The 12013-nt window shown below is 40.0% G+C and overlaps 1 long non-coding RNA gene across 1 annotated transcript; it reads left to right on the top strand.

The window, feature by feature from the left end:
• Positions 1–615: 615 nt before the first annotated feature.
• Positions 616–3725, top strand: LOC310861821. The gene is made up of 3 exons (XR_014569526.1): positions 616–875; positions 1961–1991; positions 2944–3725. It is a non-coding gene; the product is annotated as an uncharacterized lncRNA (long non-coding RNA).
• The last annotated feature ends 8288 nt before the right edge of the window (positions 3726–12013 follow it).

The raw sequence follows: 12013 nt of genomic DNA, 5'->3' as shown, positions 1-12013 counted from the left end.
TCAAAATTATAATTTCTTTGTATATATCCTCTCTTCATAATGTAAATAATATCCCAAGCGGCACACTTTACTACTTCTTTCGATGGAAATAAGCGAACTAGCATAACACCCCATAGCCCCATTCAATTCCCATTCAATGCAATGCAATTCATTGAGGGCTTATGGGGTAGGGTAAATAGCCAATAAGGAGTTTTTGCACAAAAAAACACCTGGACCTCTTTGGTGGGGACGTAACAACTACAAAGAAAGGTAAGAAAGATAAGAAAGCATTCTAGCATGGAATTCTCCTTTAAACTGTACAGAGCTGTGCCGTTTACCAGCTGATGCCACAAAACAATTACTGAGGTATATTACTGAGAGTTCTATGCATTGATCATGCAGGTAATGAACAGAAAATGTTGCTGATTCGGTCATTTAAGTTTAGCCTTTTATTTGTTATCAGACAGTGTATTCTATACTGTTGAATTAAAAATGCCTTCTAAAACCTAACCTACGTTTTTGAAGACCTTCAAATTCTTATTAACCCATTTTGACCTGAGATCAGATTCTAAAAATGTCTTCTACATCCTGACAGTTTTCTGAAAAAGCTATGTTTCTATGTCAGTGATTCTTCGGTTTTTAAAAAATAGCAGACCTACAAGCTTGTAGCGCGCCACTCGGTGGCGCACTATGAGCTTGTAGATCTGCTATTTTTCAATAGCTAAAGCATAACATAATGCTAACACCAAAAGTTCCCGCCACAATGGGTTAAAAAAGAAAATAATGGAAATGAATAAATATAAATTCTGCATGTATAGTGTATAGCAACTACAAACTGATTAATTTCTTCTATCTCCTTCAATCTGCAGATCAAACGGCACCACCCTACCTTCTGAGTAAGTATTAACTGTATCAGCTTAATATTTGCAGATAAATGGTAATGAATGGAACATCTACAAGCTATGAGCTTGTAGATCTGCTATTTTTAAATAGCTAAAGCATAACATAGTGCTAACACCAAAAGGGGTTCCCGCCCAAAATGGGTTAATGTAAATGTGAAATCAGCGCCTTACTGATTTAATGTGGTTGACGTTTTAGTATTTTAGGATATTAAGTAATAAGGTCAGTGGGGGACGGTGGCACAGTTGGTAGTGCTGTCGCCTCACAGCTAAAGGTCCTGGGTTCGATTCCCGCTCGGGGTGCTGTGGGTGCTGGCGGCGTGTTTCCTCCTCCACGTCATCAGTGCCCAAACCCGAGGCGGGGTTGGCCAAAGGGCCTTTCTGTGTGGAGTTTGCTTGTTCTCCCGGGTCCCCTAGGGTAGGTACCCTCACAAAAACATGCAGTAATCCTGGTCTCTAAACTGCCTCCCCCTGGCCAGCCGGGGCGCCTGATGGAGGGGAAAGGAACTGGTTGGAATAACGTGTTCCTTCCACGCGCTACGTCCAACCAGGGAAACTCCCCTCTGTCAGGTGTAAAGGAGCAACTTGGACACTCAAGCATGAAGGAAGCATGAGTTAAGTCCGTTGCTCTCCCCAGGTTGGCGGAGGGTGTGTAGAGCCCAGGATCACATTAGATGATTGACAAAGGGGTGAAAAATGGGTTACAAAATCGTGGGATAAAAAATATATTTAAAAGAAAAGTAATAAGGTCAGTGATTTTCAAACGTTTTGATTTCAAGGGCCCCAAAAAAAGTATGAAAATATGTGCCAGGAACACATTTTTCTTTTTAAACAGACCTGCATGCTCATTTGCTATTTTCAAATGGCCAAAGTATGTTGAAGTGCTTACATTTTTTTTTGCTGGGAACCCCCTAAATGCAAGCTGTTACAATGTAAGCCATTTAGTTAGAAATATGCAGCAGTGTGCATTGAACTTTACTCCTTTGCCAGGAAATGATTGTAAATGGTCTGTTAACAACACAAAAGAAAAATATTCTTTGAACAATTAAGTAATTGCTGATTTTCTCCTTTTCATTCTGCAGACTTAGCTGGTTGCTGTTGAGCTACACTTGAGTAAGTATTAGTTATCATGTTATGATTCATTATCATGATAATGTTTTTACACTATTTGTATTCAAGTTGAATATAGTTGCAAGAAGTGATGTCACACACACGCACACACACAATTTTGACACACATGTTAACCACTTAAGCGTTATTCCTAGTATGGACTTTCAGTGGTGAGGTGACCACCGAACTACAACATGACGTCACTGAGCCGCGCTGAAGAGCATACCACGGCCACCGCCTCAGCCCTACTCTCTGTTTTTACTCGCCACCGCTCCACGCTATTTCAGCTCCGGTGGTCACCTCGCCACCGAAAATCCACACTATGAATCGGCCTTTAAGCCCTGTATGATTAGCAAAAATAGCAGACCGACAAGCTCACAACGTGACTTGTGAATTTGTAGCTTTATAGCTTAAAAAAATACTTATGTTTATGGTGGAGGGGCAGATGTTTTGGTTAGGGACCCTTTGACCAAATGGCCACATTCTGAGCTTGTAGAACTGATATTTGCAGCACACACCACTGTTGTACGATGGAACACACATTATACTTTAAATATTGAATACTATGGTTGATGTAATTAGCAATTGCATATTCTATACAGTACAGTAAGGCTTATTAATCCTGTGGGGAAGATTCAGAACAGCTAGCCAAATTGCTGCAAATAAACATTGTAATAACTAGGGTTGACCTGATCAGGTGATCGGAAATCTGCTCCAATCATGATTTTCAAAAGATCAGATTTTTAATTGTAAATCTCAAAGAAAGATGTATAAGCAATGAGATTTTGTAAACTGTTTATGCTAGCAAGGTTCGTGTTGTAACTTTATATATTCCAGGAGAGGTGGAGTTAGTTGCTTTAGCAAACAACACGAGGTTTCTTCCCGACAGCAGCGTTATGCATTTATGTTACTGATATACTTGTATAAATGTGACTATGAATATTCTTTCTTTCAGGTAAACCTTGCGCAGTGAACCCTGGGTTCCAGTGGATCCTGTTTTTCTCTTAATCCAACACCCCAAACCCTGCTATCTCCCTGCCTCTCTGTCTTTTGTCTCTACCTTTTCTCTCTCTCGCCCAGAGAAGTCTCAGAGTTGGGAGCAACTCTGAGAGATCTTGCTCTGCTCCCTTAAGCAATCCCTTATACGCAACCCTGAAACGCAACTTGATACAAGTTTTGATGCAACCCTGAAACGCAACTTGATACAAGTTTTGATGCAACCCTGAAACGCAACTTGATACAACTTTTGATGCAACCCTGATATGAAACTTGATACAACTTTTGATGCAACCCTGATATGAAACCTTGAAACCTTGGATACAGCTTTTTGAGACATTTGTATTGCCACACCTTTGAGCCATCTTTGTTTATTCACCTTTTGTTTTGGTTAAACATCCATCCACCTAAACACCATTTCCACATTCCTGAGTGATAGTTTATACATACCGTATACATTCATTGTTTGAAATTATTTGTTTCTGGCTATCAACTATCTGGATCCGAACGCAGCCTCAACTCGATCAGCTTGGTGTCTGCACTCTACATACTGAACCAGGACCGGACTGCGTACTGGACCAGGATCATCAAAGCAAACACATTTCACAAACTGTTTAGAAATACTCTTAACATTAGTACAGTGTATACTCCTAGCAAGGCCAACCTCTCTTTATTGTTCAGCTTCTTTATACATTGTATAGTAAAATATACTTGAGTAAAAGTAAATGTATGGTAGTTCAATAGGCTTGTTTAGAATTCTGTTTGATAGTTAAGCTATTTGCAGCTCTGACAAGTGGACCTGTGACCTTCACTCTATTGAACAGCGGTCCATCAACTGAAGTAGCCTAACTGCTATATTAAGTGTATACATTACCAAGATAATTCTCCTAATCATCACTATATTAAGCTATCACTGAATATTGAATCGGCACTACTTGAAGGTTTGTTGCTTGTGCTAACATTTGAGAAACATTTCATTGGTTCAAAACAAAACTGTCATTTCCACATTCCCAAGTATACATTTGTATCTTTGATCAAATACTAAATCTACAAAGGTAGTGTTCATATCTATATTAACTCTATACTGCCTTATAGATACACTGATTTAATTATTGACTGGTATTTGTCTGGTGCACTAATTGTTAACATTGCGTTAAATGCAGCCCATCTTTTTTTAATTAATTGCAAACTTGATACAGTTAATACAGTTGTAGCCTACATTGTTTAGAAATTGAGATAAAGTGGACGTGTGAGAAATCACTTGCTTCTGTTTGGTACTATAGTGAATGTCCCTCAGTGATTGAGATTGCATTGTGGTTTTCAGTAGCTCACATCTGGTATATTACGTAGAATTCTGTGAAACTACAGTTGACGTCTGGTCCTATATTACAATTGTTTCATAATTTTCTGGGTGTCTATAGAACAAGTTGCTAGTGAACTATAGCCTACTGTATCAATCACATTCTCTGAAGATATTTGTGAATATCGTAGTCCCTATTAATTTACCATAAAAACATTGCAAAGCACAAACGTTTACGCAATATTTAAGGTTTACCAGTGTGACAAATAGCCTACAAGAACAAAACGTTACCATGCCGAGGAAAGGGAAAAAAAGTCAAGCTAAAAAACAACACTGGTCCAAGTTGAAATTATCTGACGATGTGATACCAGGTCAACAAATGCATGTTCCCCACAGCTGCAATGATGTGAAACCGATGTACTACACTGATGCTGTCAAACAGGTTAGTCACAGTGAAGTTGGACATCTGTCGGGGACATTTATTCAACACAAAGGCCAATCTGACGAGACAAGTGTTGCAGCATCCCATAGTCAAAACAGCACTAAATACAATGTATTTTCCAGGAATAAGCAGTGTGCCTGTAGTTCCCTAATTTTTCTGGCATTCCTTCATGAGGAAGAACACATTACAACAGCAAACCTGGACCTTGTATTGCAAAAAGGCGACACCATGTACACAAAGGTCAAGTGTCAGTTAGATGCTAAAGTCAGAAAAACAGCCGATCTACAAGCTCACAAAGGGGGACCGTTACCTAAAACAAAGAATATAGTTGATCATACTCATCTAGCTACAGATGAACTACCGGACAAAGTGTCTGCCCGCGACCATGACTACCATGTAACAAAGCATCATGATCTTTCCCAGTATGGAACCTTAGGAGACCCTCCATCTCATTGTACAGAAGAGTACCTAGATCTAGAAGCAGGACTTAGCTGTTTGTTAACAGAGGTGAACTATGCATTGCTGGTAATGAGTGGTTTAGTAATTGCTGTGTTCAGGAACAGATCAGGAAAATTTGGTCTCTTTGACCCACACTCTAGAAGGCCTGATGGATTGCCATATAATGAAGATACTCAACACTTAGGCACTGCTGTAATGATTACATTCACAACATTGAAAGATATGATTAACAGGATTATTCTGTGCCACCAGATGTTTGAGACGTTACCAACATGCACGTATGAACTCATGCCTGTAGGATTTCACAGTGACAACCTGGATAACAGTCATGTTACTATTGCCGACTCCATTGACCTGTCACCACAAGCTGGAATAGAAATTCCAACAACATCAAACACAGATGTCTACAGCACACACCATGCAAACAGGCAGGCTAAACATTCATTGTCAGAAATGTCTGATGTGGTTGTAGAACATTGTACAGAATATCAAACGAGCAAGTGTATTGATGACAGTGCTGTATCACCTATGAGCGAGCAGAAGGATGCTAAAGTGCATTGCCATAAAGACTGTTTATCTAAGAATTTGACACATTTGCTTAAAAAGCGTTTAGGACCCATGGGTGAGCAGGAGCTTAAGGAGCGTTTTTCTGACAACATCACACACTGTGTTAAGGATACAATCGTGACAGCACGTCAACAAATGCAATGTGCTCCCCACAGCAATAAAACACCATTACAGAAGATGTCTTCCACTGATGCTGTCAAACATGTGCCTAAAGTTAGACATGTGCCAGGAACATCTAACCGTATTCAACACAAAGGCCATTCTGATGAGACAAGAGTCAAACAGGTTAGTCACAGTGAAGTTGGACATCTGTCGGGGACATCTCATATTCAACACAAAGGCCAATCTGACGAGACAAGTGTTGCAGCATCCCATAGTCAAAACAGCACTAAATACAATGTATTTTCCAGGAATAAGCAGTGTGCCTGTAGTTCTCTAATTTTTCTGGCATTCCTTCATGAGGAAGAACACATTACAACAGCAAACCTGGACCTTGTATTGCAAAAAGGCGACACCATGTACACAAAGGTCAAGTGTCAGTTAGATGCAAAAGTCAGAAAAACAGCCAATCTACAAGCTCACGAAGGGGGACAGTTACCTAAAACAAAGAATAAAGTTGATCATACTCATCTAGCTACAGATGAACTACCGGACAAAGTGTCTGCCCGCGACCATGACTACCATGTAACAAAGCATCATGATCTTTCCCAGTATGGAACCTTTGGAGACCCTCCATCTCATTATGCAGAAGAGTGCCTAAATCTAGAAGCAGGACTTAGCTGTCTGTTAACAGAGGTGAACTATGCATTACTGGTAATGAGTGGTTTAGTAATTGCTGTGTTCAGGAACAGATCAGGACAATTTGGTTTCTTTGACCCACACTCTAGAACGCCTGATGGATTCCCATGTCTTGAATATTATGAACACTTAGGCACTGCTGTAATGCTTACATTCACAACGTTGAAAGATATGATTAACAGGATTATTGAGTGCCAACTGGTGTTTGAGACGTTACCAACATGCATGTATGAACTCATGCCTGTAGGATTTCACAGTGACAACCTGGATAACATTCATGTTACTATTGCCGACTCCATTGACCTGTCACCACGAGCTGGAATAGAAATTCCAACAACATCAAACACAGATGTCTACAGCACAAACAGGCAGGCTAAACATTCATTGTCAGAAATGTCTGATGGGATTGCAGAACAGTATTTTCACACCGGCAATATTGAGTGTACTGATAACAGTGCTTTATTATCACCTATGACTGAACCGGAGGTTGACATAACGTCTGCTGTTGATCATCAACATTGTAATGTCACTTGCAATCAATTATCAAGTGCAGATTTTGAAACCCCACAAACTAACTTAACTCACACTGAAGCCTCTCAAAGTATGACTTCCTGTAAGTTTGTGACTGGACAATCTTTCAAAATCACAAATATGAGCAAGGACCAGATAGCACACATGTCAAAATTGCCCAAAGGGCAAAGAATAAAATTTAAGAGGACTTGTAAAAAACTTGCATTACAAAAAACTGGCATTAAGCAACAAAAAACAATACAGAGACAGGAAACAAAGAAATTAAAAACAATACAGAGACAGGAAACAAAAAACTTGAAAGAAAGGACTTTGTATGCTAAATATGAATTTTATAGAGAACGGAAAAAGTTGTATATGAAAAAACATTTGGCAAATGATATTGAATTTAAAATAAAACAGATGCAAACAACAAAACAAATCAATCAGCACAGGTACATACATGATGAAGAATTTAAACTTGGAAAGAAACAAAATATTCAACACAGATACAAAAAAGATCATGAATTTAGACTCAAACATATCAAAATCATGGGAAAAATCAGTCAACACAGATACAAAAATGATCATGAATTTAGACTCAGAAAGAAACAACACATTCATCACAGATACAAAAATGATCATGAATTTAGACTCAGAAAGAAACAACACATTCAACACAGATACAAAAATGATCATGAATTTAGACTCAAACATATCCAAATCATGAAACTAATCAATCAACACAGATACAAAAATGATCATGAATTTAGACTCAAACATATCCAAATCATGAAACTAATCAATCAACACAGATACAAAAATGATCATGAATTTAGACTCAAACATATCGAAATCATGAAACTAATCAATCAACACAGATACAAAAATGATCATGCATTTAGACTCAAACATATCGAAATCATGAAACGAATAAATCAACACAGATACAAAAATGACCCAGATTTCAGACGGCTTCATTTACAGAAATGTAATGCTTATATTTATAAAAGATATCACAGTGAAGCAGCATACAGACTCTTTCATAAGATGCGTTGCACACGGAAAATAATACAACAATACAGACAAGAAGATGCACTACGTGCACAAAAAATTAACATTGCAATGCAACAAGCCATATCTGTTTTTAGAACAAGCATAAAAGATGGCCCCACTAATGTCTGCACAGTATGCCATAGAGCATTGTTTCCAGATCGAGTAAAGCACTGCAATAGGACAGACTATGTAAAAAATCCAGATGTGGTGTCTGCTTGCTTGACAGGAAAATATGTTCATGTTTGCAATGATGAATGCAGAGAACCACAACATTGCACAGTACCCAATGAAAGGAAACAAGAATGGATCTGTCCCACCTGCCATGACTATCTTAAGAGAGGGCACATGCCACCACTTGCTATGGCTAATAATTTGGAGCTGGTAGAAATCCCCCCTGAATTGTCTGATCTTAACATATTGGAGAGGCATATTTCATCCAAGTTCATAACATTTGCTAAAATCATACCTCTTCCCAAAGGCCAGCAGAGATCACTATGCGGTAATGTAGTATGTGTGCCATCTGAAGTAGAGGCGACTGTCAATGCTTTACCCAGACTTAGAAGTGAGTCTCAAGTGATGAGAGTAAAGTTGAAGAGACGATTGCACTACAAAGGACATCAATTGTTCCAGACTGTCACTTGGTCTAAAATTTTAAAGGCATTGCACACTTTAAAACAAATTCACCCCGAGTATAAGGACATAACTATCAGAGATGAGGCCGAATTGTGTGACCCGACAATTAACGACGAGGAAGAAGGTGACAATCAAATTGATGATATCATGGAAGATGATGAGTATGATGATGATGCATTGACGGACATTGACAGGTGTGAGCAAAATGCACTGAATCAGCCACACGATAGTCTTGGTGAGGAACAACATATCGATATCCTGCCTCGTAATGACAATCAACAGCAGGAGCACTCAAACGATACAGAACAAGAGGGTGAACAGCCAACTGGCGGCATTGCCCTCGAATCTTGTCTACAGCCACTTGACATTGCAGACCAGCTATTAGCGTTCAGTGAAGGAATTTACTGTATTGCGCCTGCTGAAGGTAATAAGCCGGTCAACTTTTTCAGAACACCTAAGCTTGAGTCTATGGCATTCCCAGTGCAATTTCCCACTAGTGTAAACACATTTGATGATGCAAGACCCATTAGGTTAACACCCAGCAGTTATTTTAAATCAAGGCTTACCTCTGTAGATAGTCGTTTTGCCAGAGATACAAATTATTTGTTCTTTTCACAATTCGTAACAGAAATACATTTGGCTACTTCCAGTATGTCAATACAACTGCGTAAAGGAAAGCCTATGACACGAGATGGACGCAAAATAACCTCCAGGATGCTGCAAGACAAACATGAGGTTCAAAAACTGGTGCGAAACAAAGAGGCAATCAGATTCATGCAGCCACTGAGAGGAACCCCTGCCTATTGGGAGAAAACAACCAGAGATCTGTTTGCTACCATCAGACAATTAGGAAAACCGACTTGGTTTGGTACTGCTTCTGCTGCAGAGATGAGATGGCCTCAGGTGATTGAAGCAATTAAGAAACAACAAGGTGAACAGGTTAATTTTGAAGACCTTGACTGGGCAACAAAGTGTGAAATATTACGAAGCAATCCGGTTACAACAATGCGCATGTTTGATAAACGTGTTGATGAATTATTCAAACTGTTTCTGAGTGCTGCGCAGCCACTTGGCAAGCTTGTAGATTACTGGTATCGTTTAGAGTTTCAGAGTCGTGGGTCACCTCACATTCACTGTCTGTTATGGATAGAGGGTGCACCTGTGTATGATGAGGACTCTGATGAGACTGTGTGCAATTTTATTGACAAGTACGTTACAGCCCGGTTGCCTGACCCAAATACTGAGCCAGAACTGTACAGAAAGGTTAAAGAGCTTCAGACACACAGCAGAAATCACTCCAAGTCATGTCACAAAAACAACAAACCTGGCTGCCGATTTGGATTTCCTAAACCCCCTGCAAGTGAGACCATGATAACGAGACCTACAGATCCTAAGCAGTTCAGTGCAGCTAAGACGAAGCTTAAACCAGTGGTTGAGTTACTTGACGACCCTCAAACTGAATCTCTGGATTTACCGCAGCTACTGGCTACATGTAATTTAAGCAGGGAAGAGTATACAGAATGTCTCGAATCACTGACCAGCTCCAATAAGGTTATACTGAAACGTGATCCAAAGGCATGCATGGTGAACGCATACAATCCTTATATTCTTGATGCCTGGGATGCCAATATTGATATCCAGTACATTCTGAATGTATATTCGTGTATCATGTACATCACAGCCTACGTCACCAAAGCTGAGCACGGGATGAGCGAGTATCTCAAAACAATGATTGAAAACTCAAATCAAGACAATGCCAACATAGACGAACGTGGGGAAATGATGCAAGTAATGCAGGCGTACACCAAAATGAGAGAGGTCAGCGCTCAGGAGTGTGTAACTCGTGTATGTGGTATAAAAATGAAGAGGTCTTCACGCAGTATCCGTTTCATACCAACAGATGACAATAGACTGAAAATGAGTTATCCCCAATCACGCTTGGAGAACACTATACCAGACTCAGAAGATGTGTGGATGACGGGGTTAATTGAAAAATACCATGCTAGACCTGAACGACCAGACTTTGAGGTGATGTGCTTGGCTGATTTTTCTTCCACTTGCAATATTGTCTATGGCAGGCAGAAAGTCACAGCTAAAGATGTTGTGCCTCTACTTAATGAGATGGGATTTGTGAAGAAAAGAACAAAGGGGAAACCTGCCATCATCAGATATTACCACTCCTCAGAGGAAAAGAATCCTGAGGGATATTTTGGCACACTACTCAAACTGTACCTCCCACACCGCTCAGAGTCGCAGCTGAAAAGTGACAACTTTCAAACATACCAGTCCTTCTTGCATAGCGCCTGTGTTCAGCTACCTGGTTCAAACCAACTCCAGCCAGTATTTCTCATTGTCAAGGAAAACAAATATAAATATGAAAAACACAGTGAAGAGATCCAGAGTGCCATCGACGAATATGAGCAGAACGGGCCCATGCAAGATGAATGGTGTAATCTGGCTCCTGAATCTGAACTGGAGAGGTTGGAATGTATCGCAGAACGCGAAACACAACATTTGGATGACCAACATGAACAAGAAGATGTCCCAGACTATAGCGTTGAGTCTGAAGCTACAACAGCTGCACCGATGATACAAACCTTTCAGATAGACCCTGTAGTATTACGCCAAATGTATCAAGGTCTGAACCAGAAGCAAGCATGCATATTCTACACAGTTAGAGACTGGTGCATGAAGCGTGTTTGTAATCTACCCTCAGAGCCATTTTTCTGGTATATAAATGGTGGTGCTGGAACAGGGAAGTCACATCTAATCAAATGCATCTATTCAGAGGCATCCAAGATATTGTCCAGACTCGAGAGAAATCGTGAGGAAACTGACATATCGCAGCCTACTGTTCTGTTAACCGCATTCACCGGTACGGCAGCTTTCAACATTTTAGGCAAAACGTTGCATTCCATCTTTAAGCTACCAAGATCCATTCAACTTCCATTCCCAGGACTTGGCAACAAACTGGATGAAGTGCGAGCAGAGCTTTCAAATGCTGAAATTATTGTCATTGATGAAGTGTCCATGGTCTCAAAGACTCTCTTTGCCTATGTAGATGCCAGACTAAAACAAATCAAAGGAAGTCAAAACCCTTTTGGAGGAATGTCAGTACTCGCTGTTGGAGACTTCCATCAGCTTCCACCAATTTCACAGGCTAAACCTCTCTGTGTCTATGAATCATGTCAGATAGACCTTTGGCGCGACCAATTTCAGATGATCACATTGACAGAGATCATGCGTCAGAAGGATGACATCGCTTAT

The sequence above is a fragment of the Protomyctophum parallelum genome (assembly GCF_964188405.1).
Source record: "Protomyctophum parallelum genome assembly, chromosome: 1".
Classification (NCBI taxonomy): Eukaryota; Metazoa; Chordata; class Actinopteri; order Myctophiformes; family Myctophidae; genus Protomyctophum; species Protomyctophum parallelum.
This window is presented reverse-complemented; position numbering and strand designations above follow the sequence as displayed.